The sequence below is a fragment of the Carcharodon carcharias genome, chromosome 3 (assembly GCF_017639515.1).
Source record: "Carcharodon carcharias isolate sCarCar2 chromosome 3, sCarCar2.pri, whole genome shotgun sequence".
Taxonomy (NCBI): Eukaryota; Metazoa; Chordata; class Chondrichthyes; order Lamniformes; family Lamnidae; genus Carcharodon; species Carcharodon carcharias.
In genome coordinates this window covers 89,201,225-89,220,363 of record NC_054469.1, presented here as the reverse complement: position 1 = coordinate 89,220,363, position 19,139 = coordinate 89,201,225, and positions in this window count along the sequence as shown.

Sequence of the window (19,139 nt, the reverse complement as noted above, 5' to 3'; positions counted from 1 at the left end):
TTCTCCTGCTCTAACCACTTGCTTATAAGTGTGTTGGAAGGTTTTTCAGGTTAATAGTCAACCTGTTTGGCCACTTTATGGGCACACATTTCATAGCCATCAGATCTGGGAATGGGATTTGATCCCAGAGACTCTGACGTAGGAATGCTACCCACTGCATCACAAGGCCACCCTTCAAACTTTAACTTGGTCCAGAATTATTAGCCGTTTGTTGACCCTATCTTACACCAATTTTAAAATGAATGTTAGTCTTGAACTCTGTTATCAATGTGCATGATATCATTGTTTTACCAGCGCAGTTTTCATTATTGAGTTCTTTAATGGAACCAATTAAACAAAAAATTCACCTCAGACAGATTGGAAAGGGAAAACTGTTTACTCTCTGGGAAATACTGCACAGAATTGCCACATCATTGGCCATTTCTGTCTCTTCACCAGCTCATTACAAATTATTAAACAGTGTTTAAAAAAAACTAAGCATAATATAAACGTAAAGTAACAAAACAACTGTAAGATAACAAGGTCATTAACATCATGTACTTTACATAAAGCTATTTAATTGATTTACCAATAGTCCGTTCATCAGTTTTAAATCAGTTTCACGTACTGGGACTAACTAATCTACTGCATTCATAAATGGAACAAACAAATTGTTTCAGATTAAAACTTCTAACTGTTTTGAAATATGTAAATAACATAAAACAGACTCCCTAGGTTGCAGAGGTCTTGCCTTTGACACAGCCAGGAGCCTGTCCCGTAAAGGTCCACAACATAATATTCCACTACTTTGGCACTAATTGGCACTAAGTTAGATGGTCCACCAGGTTTTTTTTTAATTTGTTCTTGGGATGTGTGCATGGTTGGCATTTATTGCCCATCCCAAATTGCCTTTTGAAGATGACGGTACATGCACAGTGCTATTCTTTAACAGTTTGATGCAACTGAGTGGCTTCCTGAGCAATTTCAGAGGGCTGTTAAGAATCAACCATATTCTGGAATGTCTGGAGCCACATGTAGGCAAGACCAGATAAGGATGGCAGATTTCCCTCCCTGAAGGACATTAATGAACCAGATAGATTTTTACAATAATCCGGTTAGTTTCCTGAGTAATATTAATGAGACTAGCATTTTATCCCTGATTTATTAATTAATTAAATTTAAATTCCTGCAGCCAGAGTGGTAGAATTTGAAATCACTGTGGATCATTCGTCCGGACCTGTGAATTGCTAGTCCAGTAACATTACAACTATGTTACCCTCCCCCTTTGTACTGACATGGAAATTGGAAAAGTGCTACACTTCTTCAGAAAAGTGTTCTTCCCAGGTTACGACTGAGTCACATTGTTAGGGTAAAGTGCAGAAAGCTCTACTCCACATCCAACATACTATACAGGCCTGGGAGGGTGTAAAGTAGTGCTGGATCTCCTGAAATAAAAAATCATCCCTGAAGGGTTCACTTTTTAAAAAAAAAACTCTATAAATAAAAAAAAGCAAAATACAGTGGATGCTGGATATCTGAAATTAAAAACAAAGTGCTGGAAAAACTTCTTGGTCTTCTTCAATTCTGAAGAAGAGTTATATTCAACTGGAAACATTAAGTCTGTTTCTTTCTTCACAGTTGGTGCCAGACTTGCTGACTATTTACCACACTTTCTGTCTTCATTTCAATAAATAAAAAGTTCTATATAAGAAGTTATTGTGCATAATTTTCCACTCTATGAGGAAAGGGAACTGTATACCTGGGGACTGCCATCGGAAGTTAAGCTATAAAAGAATGTTAATGATTTTTTGTACATAACGTAATGTTCACTAACTTTCCCTTCTATCATCTAATTTAAAATATATTTTCTTAAAAATTTCCAAGGAACTCTCAGAAAAGCAAAAGATGTTGGAAATTTGAAATAAAATCTGAAAATCATGGAAAATAAATCAGCATGCCTGACAGCAATTGTGGAGAGGGAGCCAGAGTTAATAAAGGTGAATTTAAAATGAAGGGTTCGGGTCAGGTGGAATGTTAAAATGCTAAAAAATTTCAAATGCAAACCCAAGCTGCCTTGAACGTGCCCACTTCCAATTTTAACAGAGTTGAGTTTTTAAATCAAAGTCAGATTTTTGTGATGATGTAATTTTTCTTTTTCATTGTTAATTATTCATTTACATGTGATTTTTGATGAATAAGCATGCATTTCCAAAAGGACAATAAAATTTGTATTGAATTGAATTAAGAGGAAGGCTGGTCAGTGAAACCTTTTAAGGAGACCATGTGACAACATTTTAACAACATTTCTATTTTAACTACTGTCAGCCAGAATTCCCTGGCCTCAGGAAACTGCCAGGTAAAAGGAGTTGGGAGAGGCTGGGTCCATAAAGCCTTTGCAGCACTTCTTGTGGGCTAGTGTTGGAGCAGGAGTATTTCCTCCAAGCCCAACAACAAGCTATCATATAACACACTCCCCCCACCACCCACCACCACCACCACAATCTGTCCAATTCCAATCCCCCACAATCACCAATCACTCCGATCTCCCACTATGATCTCCCTGCCCTTAACTTTCTCTCCATTCTACACATAATCTTTCCACTCCCCAACAATCTCACTGCTTCCCCACCATCTCTCCACTCTCTTTATGTTTCTTATGTGACTAAAACCTCAACATCAGCTCTTAGGTCCAAGGCTTTTTTATTCACTTACGAGATGTGGGAGCCACTGGCTAGGCCAGCATTTATTGCCCAACCCTAATTGCCCTTGAGAAGGTGGTGATGAACTGCCTTCTTGAACCGCTGCAGACTATGTGGTGTAGGTACACCCACAGTGCTGTTAAGGAGGGAGTTTAAGGATTTTGACCCAGCAACAATGAAGAAACGGCAATATATTTCCAAGTCAGGTTGGTGAGTGTCTTTGAGGGGAACTTCCAGGTGGTGGTGTTCCCATGTATCTGCTGCCCCTGTCCTTCTAGATGGTAACAGTTGTGGGTTTGGAAGATGCTGCCTAAGGAGCCTTGGTGAGTTTCTGTAGTGCACCTTTTGGATGATACACGCTGGTGCCACTGTTCATCAGTGGTGGAGGGAGTGAATGTTTGTGGAAGGGGTGCCAATCAAGCAGGCTGCTTTGTCCTGGATGGTGTCAAGCTTCTTGATGGTGTTGGAGCAGCACTCATCCAGGCAAGGGGAGAGTATTCCATCACACTCCTGACTTGTGCCTGGTAGATTGCGAACAGACTTTGGGGAGTCAGGAGGTGAGTTATTCGTCACATGATTCCTAGCCTCTGACCTGCTTTTGTAGCCACAGTATTTATATGGCTAGTCCAGTTCAGTTTCTGGTCAATAGTAACCCCCAGGATGTTGATAGTGGGGTATTCAGCAATGGTAATGCCATTGGATGTCATGGGGCAATGATTAGATTCTCGATTGTTGGAGATAGTCATTGCCTGGTGTGGCCAAATGTTACTTGCCAATTGTCAGCCTAAGCCAGGATCTTGTCCAGGTCTTGCTACATTTGGACATGGACTGCTTCAGTATCTGAGGAGTCGTGAATGGTGCTGAACATTGTGCAATCATCAGTGAACATCCCCACTTCTGACCTTATGACGGAAGGAAGATCATTGATGAAGCAGCTGAAGATGGTTGGGCCTAGGACACTACCCTAAGGAGCTCCTGCAGTGATGTCCTGGGACTGAGATGATTGACCTCCAACAATCACAATCATCTTCCTTAGTGCTTGGTATGACTCCAACCAGCGGAGATTTTTCCACCTGATATCCATTGACTCCAGTTTTGGTCAGGCTCCTTGATGCCACACTTGATCAAATACTACCTTGATGTCAAGGCCGTCATTCTCACCTCACCTCTGGAATTCAGCTCTTTTGTCCATGTTTGAACCAAGGCTGTAATGAGGTCAGAAGCTGAATGACCCTGGCAGAACCCAAACTGGATGTTATTGAGAAGGTTATTACTAAGCAAATGCCACTTGATAGTTACTATGGTAGCTGCTGAGAGCAATTGTTACCTGCAGCAGGGCATATCTGTTTGATCTCTACCTTATGTGTTTGGCTTGTAGTTCCATTCAGATTCTGATTCTAGATTACATAAAAGTGATACAACTACTTATCATGTGATGTTTTTGTCCAGATATGTTGCACACTTAATGAGGAAATAGAATGCTGTAATTTAATTATAAAGCTAATTAAGCCCTGAGAATCGGTGCTTGCTACAAATTAAATAACTATAAATAACTCAGTTTTCCTATAGCCTTGGCAATAAAGAGATCTCAATTATTTTGAAGATTTTGAGCTGATTTTCCGATGCCAACAGCAGCGAATGTTGAGTTGGCTGCCGCTGTTACACGCCAGGACTCACCAGAAGCCCTGACCCGCAGACATGGCGCGGTAATTGCCCAGGAACTTTAAACTTCCGATGAGCTGATTTGTGCTGCTTGGGACGCTACAAGCATGCCTATGAACACTAGGGCCTGTTGCATGATACTTACCCAGATACTTATTCCAGAACTGTCCCGCTGTTTAATTTCTGGTGTAGGTCACCGATTAACAGTATAGCCCAACCCACCACTCCCCACACACACCCCATACATACCCGACCCAACTACCCACTCCTCAGCCTGAATATCCACCCCATCCCCCAAATGCTCACCCACCCACTCATTCACTCACTCTGCTGAAACCCTTAAGACTTTTAAAAGCTTACCTGAACATGGAATCTGGTGTTGTAAAAGTGGGACGTGTCATCTCCACTGTTTCTTTTCAGCATCGGCTTCTGTACATGGCTGCGCTGATGCTTCGCTGATGCAGCTCGGGCTGGAGCACCCAGCAGCAAGGACGCAAAAAGCTAGGGTCAGTATTGGCCCCTAATTTCCAGCAGAGCGGAATTTGAGTCGGATTGCATTCCACTTATAGTTACTTACCTTGAAATCCAGCTGCTCCCATGTCGACCAACATTCCGACTCAGGCTTGGCTAGATCTGTGTAACGGAACGGGTTCCCACAGCCTAAGGTCGAGAGCAGCTAAGTCAAAGGTAAGTAAGCCAAGCTCCCTTTTTTTTTACGGCACCAGCTGCTGTAAAGCAGGTAGGTTTAAATATTCAGCCACTGAGAAGCCAGGGGAGAAGGTATGTGTATAAGGTAAGCGGCCAGGATTTAGGGAGGGGGTGGTAGGGTGGTCCAGTGGGGGTCGGGTGGTTTGGTGGGGAGGGGGGGTGGGCGGGCGGTGTTGGGGAATCCTGAGCAGAGGATGTTGTTGTGGTGTTGGGGGTGGGGGGTGGGTGGAGGCATAGTCGGGGGTGTGTAGTCGGTTGGAGGGCTGTTGTCTGGTGGGGTTGTAGTCCAGGAGGTATAGTTGGAGTGGGTGGGGGTGGGGGTGGGGATTGTCATCGGGGGGTGGTGTAATCGGAGGGGGGAGGCAGTGTAGTCGGTGGGGGGATCAATATAGTCAAAGGGGGTCAAGGCATCCTGTGGCGGTGGGGTGGGTGGGGTTGGTGGTGTTGGGGCAGTAGTCAGGGGTGTGGAAGGCTAGGGATGGGGTCCTGTGCGGGTCAGAGGGGTTGGGGCATCTCTTGGGTGGGGGTGGGGGGGGGAGGGGGGGGGGGGGTGCTGTTTCAGGGGTATAGTTGGAGGTTGGTTGGGGGGCCAATGGGGGTGTGGGTGTTTGCCAGGTGTCCCATGCAGGGTCATGAGGATATCGGAGGGCTCTATGGCGGGGGGGTGGGTGTCAGGGAGCATAGGAGTTCAGGAGTGTGGAGCATGCTGTGGGAGGCCGGCCTGGGCATATTGTGGGGGTGTGGGGTTAGTCGGGTGTCCCATTGTAGCTCGGCAGAAGTTGGTACAATAGTTACCCTGAAGCTATAAGTGGTTTTTTAATTCTTCTAACTTTTTCTGGGTAACTGTTGTTGTAAGGCAATCAAAACCATCCGAAGCCTGCGATTTATATCACATTTTCAGATTGTTCCCAATGCAGGGCAATTGCACATCGGAAGTTTGAAATTCCCAGGCAATTGCCGTGGAATCCTTACCTCAGAACTACCAGTGGCGGGGGTGGGGAGGTTTCCAGCACAACTTTGGAATAACCCCCTCCCCAGATACGCTGCCCTGAAGATCAAAAGTTACGGTATATTCACAGTTAGTACGCCATCCTCAGAATCGCCACTGACCAAAAGATCTGGGCCTTTAAAAAGTAGAGCACAAGAATATTTATCTTCTTATTTATATTGAAGGTAATTTGTGCAAGTCAATCAATAGAAAATAAAAGGAAGCATGTTTAAATCATGTCATAAGTACAGAGTAATGAGTTGTATCAGATATTCATCTAGAGGATGATTAGGTCTATTTTTATCTGTACTATTTTCAATGCAATTGTTAACATGTTTGTGATGGCTATTTTAACATAGTAATTAGCCCATTTATTTTAAACACTATAATGATTGAACTGGAGTAGTGCAGACAGGAATTTATGTGAATGCACTTTAGCAAACAGCGCTAAAAACAGCATACAGAGGAAAAAACTCTTAAAAGTTCATGAACCACAAAATCAGTCTCTTTAGCTTTTTTCTAAAGAATGCTGTTTCACAATGATCACAGCCAACTGGTTATTTTCTAATTGAATATACATTTTTGTGGCCTATATGTCTTACTCTGATTTAGCTGTGAGAACTGAATTTGCCATGAAACAGCTAAGTGTGAGTTGATGCATTGGTAGTTATGGGCCTTGTTTCAGTTTAATATTGGGAAAAGATATGATCCCTTAAGCAAACCTCTAGTGCTAGATTTTATCTCCATATAATTTACATTAGCCCGGATTTTGAGGTCAGCAGCGAAGCTGAGGTACTAACCTCAAAGAAACCTTGCTGAGAAATCTAACAACCTCCGTGGCAAGAACTTTGACTCGCATGATGTGCAGTTGATTGTAATATTGTTTAATAGAGAATTCCAGCGTGGACCTGCAGTGATATCATCAAGCCATCTAAGCTGGCAATCACATTGAAGAATTCGCACAGCATCCAACTAATAATCAAATCACTTTTGCAAAATAAAGATTAGGGTGAATGTAGAACCTGAAACATGAAAAGTTTATTTGAAAATTTGATTATTTCAAAAATATCTAGTTTAAAAAGTTCTAACAATCAATCATAATGGAAATCTGTAACAACACTACAGTTATTACTCAAATCACCATTAAAAACCTAGTTTACTTCTTTGAACAAGGCTCAACTTTTAATGGTGTTTCTAATGAGAAAGTTTTGCCAGAATAATTGACTTCGCTGATTATTGGGTCAGTGGTGGGTGACTGTAGAGGGTCTCCAGCACTGCCTCTGGCAGAGCAGTGAATGACAGAACATAGGATCTCCGCATTCACCTGTTATTTCCATTAAATCGAGAAATTGCGGTCAGATTCAGAGGGATAATGAAGGTGAACACTGACAGTTCACTGTTGAAATCCAGACCATTAAGATATTCAGTTACCCTCCTTAATTTCTATATTGCAATCTAGCAAGATAAACTTCAAACTTAACTTTGTGGACATCTTCTTGGTGATGCAAACTCAGTAATTTAGCCAGAAATTGCAAAAAAAAATTGAAACAAGTGTGTTGCACACCCTTGAGTTTGTTTGTGCAGGAGCCAGTAGTCTAACATATGAACTAGGAGCAGGAATAGGCCATTCGGCTCCTCGAGCCTGCTCCGCCATTCAATAAGATCATGGCTGATATGATTGTGGCCTCAACTCCACATTCCGCCTACTCTGATAACTTTTGACTCCCTTGTTAATCAAGAATCTATCCACCTCTGCCTTAAAAAGATTCATTGACCCTGCCTCCACCACTTTCTGGTGGAGAGAGTTCCAAAGATTCACAACCCTCTGGAAAAAAATTTCCTCTCACCTCCATCTTAAACGGGAGACCCCTTATTTTTAAACTGTGTCCCCTAGTTCTAGGGTGGGATTTTCCGGTCCTGCCCTTGGCGGGAATCATCGCTGGCGAGACGGAAAATTTGATGAACCAGCCAAAGGTTGGTTGACTTCGGGTAGGAATTTCCGGCACTAGTCTCTCCCACAAGGGACACTGACCAGTTCCTGAAATTGATTGCTGACCAACCATATAACACTTTGACTCTGTCAAAAATAAGTGCAAGAAGTTCCACTTTGTGTGTGTTTAAGGGTGTCCTAAAGCTTTCTGACTGGGAAAAAGGATAATGGATTAAATAGCATTAGTATAAGAAGTTTACAATCTACTTCAATAAGTTAGAGGGACATTATCTGGATTCTAAAATGTTCCATATTGTTTACAGCAAACCCATTTCTGAGAATTGGGTGGGCTTCAAAAGCACAAGTAATTACATGAACAGAAACAACGAAGTAAAGGGAACTGATACAGTAAATTGTTAGAATAAAAAAATGCAATCAATGAGAAACAGGTTGTATAGAGTCAAACACAGGGCTGTGACTGTGAGCAAAGCACCATAAGAGATCCCACTTCCACATGTTCCTGCCACCCAGACAAAAAACAACCTCAATAAGTCCAATATTTAACACTGGATTGACAATGACCAATAATTCTGATTCATTTTAAGATTCAAATAGGGCTGAAATTTATCAAACTGCAGAAGAACGTTTCTTAATGTTAGAGTGCCATCTGGTGATAATTGAATGAAACTTTTTCAAGAACCATTTAAACGTAATTTTCTGATTTCTGCATAAACAGGGTTGAACTCACCCAATTCACAGACATACCTGTGTCTGTAGTTCAAGGGATGGGATGCACAATTATCTGACATAATCCCCATCTCCTTTGACTAGCACATGAAAAACTTGTTCAAAGAGCTTGTCTGAGATACAAGTGTTTGAGGAACAGAAAATCTGGTAAGGGAGCATTTGCAGTTTACCATACTAGAGGAACTTATGGTAAAAGCAGATAACTGTTTCCAGCAGCACGGCTACTTCTGATACTGAAGATTTGAAGGTGTAAGATGCTGGCCCGATATGGGCTGCTAGCTAAATCCAATTCATGCTGCCTAAAATAAATATAATTTATTCATAGTGTTGTAAAATGGATCTACAGTAAACATAGCTCAATAATGGAAATGTGGCCATGATCTGTTAAGCTGAGGACTCAAGGCCAATATCAAGCTGTCCAGAAACACGACAGAAAGCCAATGATCAATGCCAAGTTCATTTGGTGGCTGTGGAAAACAAAACATTCAAATCCAATAGTCACAACTCACATCTACATTTTTTTTATTTTTGGCATATGGATTTGATGGATGCTTTATCATTGAATATGGATCTGTCACACATTATTTGTGGGCAGACAGATGATTGACAAGCACAGAACCCCATCACTATATTTAAGAGTCTCTGAACAGAGCTACTGAGAAATGTACTAAAGTGGAGTTCCTGTTTGGCCAACATGAAATACAAACTCTCTTCCTTTGGGGCACACTCCAGTTACCTAAGTTCAAAGAGAGCCAGGTTGGAACTTGCAAGGCTTAGGAAACTTATGCTGTGCACAGGGGTTTTCCAGGCATTTAATCACCAAGTCAGCTTCCTACTTCTTGTGCTGGTCCAACCAGGACAACCATGCCCATTAGTACATTGGTTTACCTAAGGTAATATAGGGCAGAATTTTCCGTGCCCATTGGCGTCATGCGTCATGGAGGGCCTGAGCGTGCAATATGGTGGAAAGTCCAAAAATCGAGTCCACGCCATTATGAAATCAGTTTGCAATTGTCTGCTCTGCCCGGCAATGGCGGGCTGACTTTAACGCCACCGGACATCAGGAACTTCATTTTAATACATCTGCATATCATCATAAGCCCTGCTCGCCAGAATCATTCCCCCGACATCAAATTTACAATCCATGTTGGCGGGAAAACACGCCAGTGCAGAACATGTCTTGACAGGTGTGACATGCAGAAGTCGAGACTTACCGTCAGGGCCTTGCTCACATCGCGAACATCCGAGGAGCAGAAGATGCTGGCGCCCTAAAGCAACCGGAGCCTGGAAGAACACGTGCTCCGCATGCTGGGTGGATTTATACAGACATGACTCTGCTGCAAAGCAGCTTGCAGAAGGTGGAAGGTCACCATTGAGGATCTGCTTCGGGACATCAGTGTCTTGACCATGGTCTGCTATAGATGCTCGTTGAGGGGGTGGGGAGGAAGGTTCAGCTGAGTGAGTGAGAGAGGAAGGTCTACGTTTTATTGGCAGAGGAAGGTGTACCGTGGGGGGTGGGGGTGTGGATGGGGGGAGGTTTGGAGGGAGGTGGAAACGATGGTGTCGGGGGCCAGGGTGAGGTTGGGAGCAGGGGAACAATGGTGTTGGGCGGGTGAGGTTGGGAGGGGTGAGGGAGTATGAGGGGAGGAAGGTGTAATGGGGGACAATGCAGCAACTGGGGAGGAAGGTGTAAGAGAAGGAGTTCGGAGGAGGGAAGGAGTTTTGAGGGCGGAAGGACTTCGGATAGGGAAGGAGTTCATGGGGGGAAGGAGTCCGGGGGAGGAAGGAGTAAAGGTGGAGAAAGGAGTAAGGGTGGAGGAAGGAGTAAGGGTGGAGGAAGGGGTAAGGGGGTTATGTCTAGGTGAACATGCAAGGGAACGGTCTATGGAGTCGCTGACTGCCTCCTAGAGAGCGAACTGAGGGTGGGACATGGTATGAGGGACTGATGAGGATGATCGAGGGCAGAATAAAGCAGTAGGGTAGGAGGGTGAGGGTACGATGTTAGCAGTAGAAGGGACAGCAAGTTGGTTGGTGGAGACTAGGATACAGACACAGACCCTGGGTGTGGGAAGTGGGAGGTCAGGGAGACAATGCGGATGGGGTGGGATTCTCAGGAAGGTGGGGAATGTGCAAGTTCACTTGGACATCCCAGAAAGAAATGGGTTGTGGCTGGTAGGTGACGGTGGGGAGGTGGTAGGGATACCAGGGGGATCATCAGGATGAGTTACTGGGGGAGGAGAAAGGGCAAGAGAGCTGAAAACATACTTCACCACTAAATTGTTGCCAAATCGAAAAAAAAAGGAGCCTCGTGTTGGGCGGAACGGGTGCTGCCTGGAAGTGCGAACAGCGGGAGGGCAGGAATGCAGGTCAGCTCAGATGGACAACTGAAAGATAACCCCAGCAGGCAGCAGGGTAGGACTCACAAAACCTGTAAATGAAGCTGAAAGACACCATTAAACATTGCTCAGTCAAAGTGAATATGTTTTCAAATTATAAAGTGACAAAATGTGTTCATCTGTGCAACCACTTGTGATCAGAAATTCTTAACTTTTCTAGACCTACCACTTCTTCTAGGTGCTGCCCTGACATCCGCAGCAGGGGTGGAGACAGCCTGTGCAATAGCTGGCCCCATTGCACCTGTTGACTTCAGCATGGGCCCTCTGGACAGCCAATGCCTTGGGGGCCCCGGCTTGCTTTCACTGACTTCCTATGGACCAGCTGCTCCCTCTGCAGTGACAGGAGACAAGGTTGAGGAGGGGTCACAGACAAAGGAGACTCAGAGGGAGAGGACAGCCTCTGACATTCCTGAGTTAATGACCCGGGTGTCCAGTTGCCATTCCTCCTCCCTTTGGGTGCCCGAGGGCCCCGGCCTGACTCCTTGCGGGGAAGGAGCACCTGGATGGAAGTCGAGATGCCCCATTCCCTTCTTGCGTTGCTACCAGGAACTCACCCATGGTTACCATGATGAGTACATGTCTATACCTCCATGTTCTGCTGGACCAGGGTCTCCACAGTGTCCACCATCCTTCCCATGGAGACCTCCATACATGCACACATGGGCACCACTTCATCAGAGAGCAGGCAGACACACTCCTCTGACTCGTGTAGCACTCTGTTGAGGGCTTTCTATAGTTCTGCATGATGTTCCCCCACCTTCTGCTGACTTTCCAACATGATTTGGAAGGCCGAATGCAGATGCTCCTTATCTGACACAAACCTCACAGGTGCCTCTTCCCCAGCAGTCCTCCAAGTGCCGGGGAGCTCGGCTGAACCTGCCTCTTCTTGTTGTGGACATGTGTCTGTGCGGTGGCCATCAGATTGTGAACCCGAGCCTGAGGTCTAGGTCCCACCAAGGTGTGTGTCTCTGCGCTGGTGGAGGGTGTGCAAAAGCGCTGTGACAGGTCTTCCAGGCTGCTTATTTTGAGCTGTTCATGAAGAAGATGTCCTCTCGGTTGGAGGTAAGGATCTAGATGGACCTGAGAGACTGGCTGGCTGAGGGTGTTGGTTGCTTGGAAGAGCTCCTTGTGAACCAAAGTTCAGATGATTAGTGCAAGGCAGCAGAGTCAAAAGCATGAGAGAGAGCACTCACAGTTGCATTGAGAGAGAGATGATGTGATGCAGGATCCTCACATGGGTGTTCACCACCGATCTCACCGCTGCCACAGGCATGGTCCATGTCCTCACCAGTCAGCGCGATGGCACACTCCTCAAAGTGAGTGAGGGGCCTAATGTGGGCCACTCCACCCCCCTGGTTTGGGACCTCTCCCTGCTGTTGTGAGCCAGCTTCTCCTGCATGAAAACAGATGGAGAGAGTGTGAGCAGGACACATGGCACTACATGGAATGTTTATGTGGTGAGCGGAGCCATGGACAGGTTGAGTACATGAGCTCCAGAGGATATGAGCCTAATGGAGATGTGAGGGTGTGTATGAGAGTTAGTGGTGTTGTCCCTTGACGTGTTAGATCCCTGTGGATGTGTGATGGGCTGGGGAGTGTGTGAGTTGAGAGTGCTGAGAAGAATAACTTACCCTGGCAGAAGAGATGAGACCATTCATCTTTTTTCTGCACTGGGTGGCTGTCCTCTTTTGCAGGGCATTGGTGCTGACCAGCTCTGCCACCACCCCTTATGTAGGATTGATGACCTTGCTTGTTGACCTTCGTCCAGAGCAGGGGTACAGGACAACACGGCGGGCGTCCACAGCACCCAAAAGATATCCCAGGGATGCGTCACTGAATCGGGGGTCTGCAGTCTTACTGCTTTTCGGGGCCATGTCTTTTGTGCAGAAGTCCTGGCCTGGAAGCAGCTTGCGGCTGCACTTTATATATGGTGCCCAAAGTGAGGAAGTGGCCACCCACCAGCGAAATGGCGTGTTCCCAGGAATGCATGATTAATGAGGCGGTGCTGGGACAATACGGCACAAAAACCCACCATTACGGCCAGCGGGTAAAACGTCCTTTTTCCCGCCCATAGTTACCATCAACAAATCTAATATACCTAATACCACTAATGAATCAGTTTGGCTGGCTAGCCATCAATAGTTCCCTGGAGTATTGCAGCCAGTCTGGCTGACATGTTGGATTCCTGAGTTTGCCCCAGAAAGTTGATTTCTTTCTGAAGTTGCCATTCATGCCATCTTGGAGGTTCTTTGACTCCAAAGAAACTCCAGTTACCTTTTCTTCCTTCCTAAGGAGTATAATCACTAGTTTGCCATAAAGCAATTAACAATACTAGGTGGGAAGCTCACAGCATAAAATGTGTGAGTGCATTGACACCATTTTCCTGACTGTAGCATCAACAGACAATTGAAGTCCAATGATTAACAATGTGAGTTAGACAAATCCTTTATTCAGTGGCTAAGCATTGACTGCTTTAGTCCGTCTCTTACTCTCCATAAACTTAAGCTCATTCAAAACTTGGGTACCCATATCCTACCTATCATCAAGTAACGTTCACCTTGTCCTCGCTGAACTATATTGATCCCTGGTCTTCCAGGCCTCAAATTGAAAATGTTTAAATCTCATCATGGTCTGGATCCTCCCTATCCCTGTAGCCTCCTCCAGCCCTCCCCCAAACTGTCCATTCCTTTGACTCTTATATTTTATACAAGCCCTTGATCTCACCATTGCTGACCATGCCTTCTGGTCACCTAGAACCTACACTCTGGAATTTCCTCCCTAAACCCCTCCATCTTTTCACTTCTCTCTCCTCTTTTGACCCGCTTAAAAACCTACTTATTGGCCAAGGTTTTGGACATCTCTATACTGTCTTCTTTAGCTGAACATAACTTTTTTTTGAATACTTCTCTCCGAAGAGTTTTGGGACATTTTTCTATGTTAAAGTGCTATTTTAATTCAAGTTGTTACTATTGTATTTTAATAGTGAGAGGGTTGCTTTAATACACTGCATGCATTCTAAAATTCACCTCCACCAAAACTGTGGTAGTGTGGGAATCATGTCCCACCAGTAACCTGTGATCTGACCCCACCAGAGTTTTCAGGATCAGGGTGACGTCTGGAAAGTTAACTAAATTAAGCACACACCATGAAGAAAGCCATTTTAGCAGAAGAGGTCTGAATTTCCTCTTCTATTAGGGAAAACTGGCATAAACTTTGCAGACGGAGAAATATCAAGTGGGAGGTATTCTCGGACTCATTGGACAGAATTTTGTGAAGCTCTCGGGAGCGGAGAAATGGGGCTAGTGGGAGAACTTAATTGAGCGGCGGGAAAAAGTCAGCTTCCTAGCAGCAGGATAAAAATTGGATTTTAAGCTGGACTGCAGAACAATCTAGGAAAACCATTAGAAGTAGAAGTCCTAATGATCGGGAAATTTTAATGACTGCAAACAAATTAGAAGATAATTTAATAAGATAGGCCAAACAAAAAGAGCTGGATAGTTGGAAAGAACTTGGTGTCTAATCTGAAGTGCCAGATGGGAGACCTCCAGCCTTATCACACAGGTGGATATGTACAGAAAAAATACTTCCAGATGCAACATATAAGGCAAAACTAGTGGCTTGGGATATTGAAGAGAGACTTAGAGATCAAAATGTTAGAGTGCACTTCCCCAAGGCAGGAAAAGTAATCCTGAGAAATTTCTTAGCTCTGCTGGCCACAGATTCGTGGGTATGGAGGTTGATCGATACAAAAGCTAAAATTTTTCAGGGTTAAAAATTTCAAAGAGGGATGTTTTTGAAACCACTCAAAGATGCAAGTGATGTAGAAGGGAAGCTGTATAAATTAAACAAATGTGTTTATGGATTGAATGATGCACCAAGATTATGGTGTTTCTCAATTAGATCTGTCCTGCTGGAAATAGGCCGTACACAACTGAAAGCAGATCCAGCAATGTTCTACTGGTATCACAAAGAGAAACTCTCAGGCATTTTTATGGTGCATGGATAGATTCTTGGTAAGCAAGGGGGTGAAAGATTATCAGCGGTAGGTGGGATGCAGATTACAGGTTACTACCAGATCAACCGCGATCTTATTAAATGGCGGAGCAGGCTCAAGGGACTGAACGGCCTAGTCCTGCTCAGTCCTGCGTATGTATGTTCGTATGCCTGCAATGGAATGGAAGCTGAGACATTGGCCACCAGATGCTGCATCATGGTTAAGTTAACCAGTGTGCTAATGGAATTGGTTGCCACTTGCACACTGGGAATGATGGGCTCCAAGCACAGCACAAAGCTCTATGCCAGGTTGGTACTGGATTTCTCCATTTTTCTTTATAGTGATCTGAGGTTTTCTGCCATGCTTGCCATAACACCAAGCATTTCACTGTCCTGTAGGCCATCCCATTGAAGATCCGTCTGCAGCTCAACTCATTTAAGACCTCGCCCTATGGCAAACTGGCACTTGAACTACCCCGCCCCCACCCAGGTTGCAAGTCACTCATACCTGGTGTCTCACCATGTGCAGTTCCTACCTATAAGCTACCCTCTAAGACACATGCAATGGCACTATCTGAGCTAGTGGCTGCAAGTATGCAAAAGAGTGATGCTCTTCATCACCCTTCAGGCGATGATTCTTCATCAATCTCTTCTTCCTCTTTCACTTCTTGCTCTCACACAAATGCCTGACCAGGCTATAGTTTTTGGGTAATGGAAAGGAGAAAGGCACAAAGATAGGGTTGTGCTAAGGAGAGGATGGTCTAACTCAGAAGAAATTATGGTATGAAGGGGAAGTTGGATATGAAAAGGAGGATGGGGTATTGTATACTGCGGAAAGCAAGTTTGTGAAGTGTATAAGTGAAGGTGATCTTTACACACTAAGTACCAATTTACACAGTTATAGATTACAAGCACACACTCCTAACCCCACACCCATAGTTGCAGTTTGTGTATATTTGTAGGGACTGAAGTGAATCTCTAGTTAAGCCCCACCACCTAATTACAATAATTAACAATAAATATACAATTAATAGATACCCTTCCCTCTTTAAATAAAATCAGAGTTAGGATGTACAACCTGTTACGAACGGGGAAAGGTGGTAGGATAACTTTTCCCCTTTTCCCCTTGCCTCTTGGTTGATCGCAATAAGATATAATTTTAGAAGGAGTGTTTTAAACCTTTTGAGTGTTATAATTTTAATCAGTGGACATGAACAGGCTTTCTGGTAAGTTTAAGTCAAAAGAAAGGATCAACATTTATTTACACAATGCCAAAAATGTAAACTCAACGAAACTCCAATTTCCTCAGAAACAAAGACGCACGTATACACAAGAAAAGACGAGCTCATGAGATGAAATGTGCACTTTGATTATGAGCGTAACAAGAAACAAGTCACATTTTCTTATCCAGTCCTTTAAGATGAAGAGTTATCTATATTGGTTCTTTGAAGACAATGGTTGGAAATTTCTGTGTTTTCCATACAAAATTATGGCCAACTTTCTATAGAGAAGAAATATAGGCCTGAACTTTACACGCTTTGTGCAAGCACAATCGGCAGGCCCAGAAATGGGTGTAGTCTGCTCCCGCCTGTAATCACAACTTGGACCCGGTTTCACACTGGCTGGCCAATTAAAGGCTGGTCAGCGTGAAAAGCACCGGACATTGCTCAGTGCTGCCGGTGGGGATGGGAGCGTGCTGGGCACCAGGTCCAATGGTGACCTGGAGGGCGCATTTAAAAGAGCACAAGCAACTCCCTGAATGCTGCCAGGAGTTGAAGAGGAGCTTAGGGAGCTGTCAATGAGAGATTGCAAGATTGTATGCTTGGCAGGAGTAATGGCCCTGGCACCCGTTGGGCATGCCAGGTGGGAGGGCAATGCCAGTGGGCACTCTGCCCCCCCCCCCCCCCCACCCCCAGTTCTCTGATGAGTGCCTGCATGGTCTAATGGAGGCAGTGAGTGCCCAGCGTGACATACTCATGCCGCAGGATGGCAAGTGGAAGCCACCCCACCAGATGAAGAAAGTCTGGACAGAGGTGGTTCCCCAGGTGAGCGGGCATGATGTTGTGCACCGCACATGGATCTAGTGCTGGAAATGGTTCAGTGATCTGTGCCTCACAAGGGTCAATACCGACTTGGCATGGAACTGTATATAGATGTCTTGGAGGGTGGCCATTCTTCATGGTGCTCAGGGGAGTGAGATGCAGAGTACCAAATGATGCATATCCCTGTGTGTGCCAATGCAGGGTGATGTGCCCACTTGTCATGTGTGTATAAAAGATTAGGTGTGCTAATCTGACAGGCACCTCAACCTGCATCTCCTTGGGCTGGGGAGGGGGCAAGGCTGAGAAGGTGTGGCAGGTAGAGGGCACTAATTAATACACTTTTGCCTGTACAGGAGAAGAGAAGCCATAATGCCGAGGAACACGGGTGGTAGAGTCCCCAACAGATGCCCTAGAAATGGAATGCCAGCGTGGAGCAAGGTCCACAGTTCACGGAGAGTCAGGGGTCTCAGATGAAGTTAAAGAGTCCAGTGGACAGGTGAGAAACTGGGAAAGTGTGTAAGAGTTGTAGGATATCCAATGAGAAGTTCTAATCTACAGTCCCCATTGCTCATCCAATCACAGTGTCTCAGTGAGGCAGTTGTCCATTCTGATGAGCAACTGTAGTTCATGCACAGTCACTTTATTACATTGTAGTCACATTGCCTGTCCATCAATGGTGAGCAGGGAAGTTCAAACCAACCTCATGCTGGTGGACCAGCTGCATGTCACATCTCTGCTCAGGGTGCTCCAGACAAAAGCAGTACGCCTCCACACCACCCACCCCCCCACCCCCACCCCCAAACCCCTGCCAGTGCTAGGGCACCTAATGAGTCCGCAATAATTGAGGGGTGCATAGCCATGCTGCTGGACGCCCCTTCCCAGGCAGTGCCTACACAGGCTTCGCCGGCCAAAAGACATCCACCAAGCTCATCAGAGCCGACAGGGCACCACAGTCAGTAGGCTGCCTCTAGTGCTGCTGCCAGCGAGGGGTGGGCACCAAGATGTAGCACTCGCAAGCGGAAGTTTACAGCACCGTAAACACAAAGAGGGGCTGTCACAGGTGATATTACTTCAGTTAAACAGTTCTATGTTTAAATTGTGTAAAAATGACATCACCATTTAAAGATGTTATTATGTTTCATGGTCTGAATGTGCTTTATGTTTCTCATAGGTATTGGGCATGGGAGTGGGTTGTGACAGACGGGAAGGGCTGCAAACTTCATTTCAGAATAGTTAGTTAGCATAGGGATCACAGGATGGTCTCATCAGGAACATTTAGTAAGGAGGCATCACCTCACTTTCAAGCCATGCCTTGGATACCTAGCTGAATGAATGGAGAATCAAGGCCTCCCAGGCCTCTCTGACTCCCACAAGGTTCACCATTTCTGCGCCACTTCCCCACCCTAGGCGTCCTCCGGCTCCTCCTCAATCTGTCTTCATTACTGAAGTTTCTCATCCCTGGAACCATTCATATAAACCTCATCTGCACTCTCTCCAATGTGTTCACATCCTTCCTATAGTGTGAAGCCCAGAATTGTACATAATTCTCCAGCTGAGGTCTAACTAGTGTCTTATATAAGCTCAGCATAACCTCCTTGTTCTTGTACCTTATGTCCCTATTAATAAAGCCAAGGATAATGTATGCTTTATTAACTACTCTCTCAACCTATCCTACCATCTTCAATGATCTATGCACATGTACACCCAAGTCCCTCTGCTCTTTCAACCCCTTAAGAATTTTACCCCTTACTTTATATTGTCTCTCCATGGTCTACCTACCAAAATGCATCACCTCACACTTCTCCGCATTGAACTTTATCTACGACCTAGCTGCCCACTCCACCAAATTGTCTATGTCCTTTTGATGTTCTACACTGTCCACCTCACAATTTACAATGCTTCCAAGTTTCGTATCATCTGCAAATTTTGAAATTGTTCCCTGCACACCAAAATCTAGATCATTAATATATATCTGAAAAAGCAAGGGTCCCATAC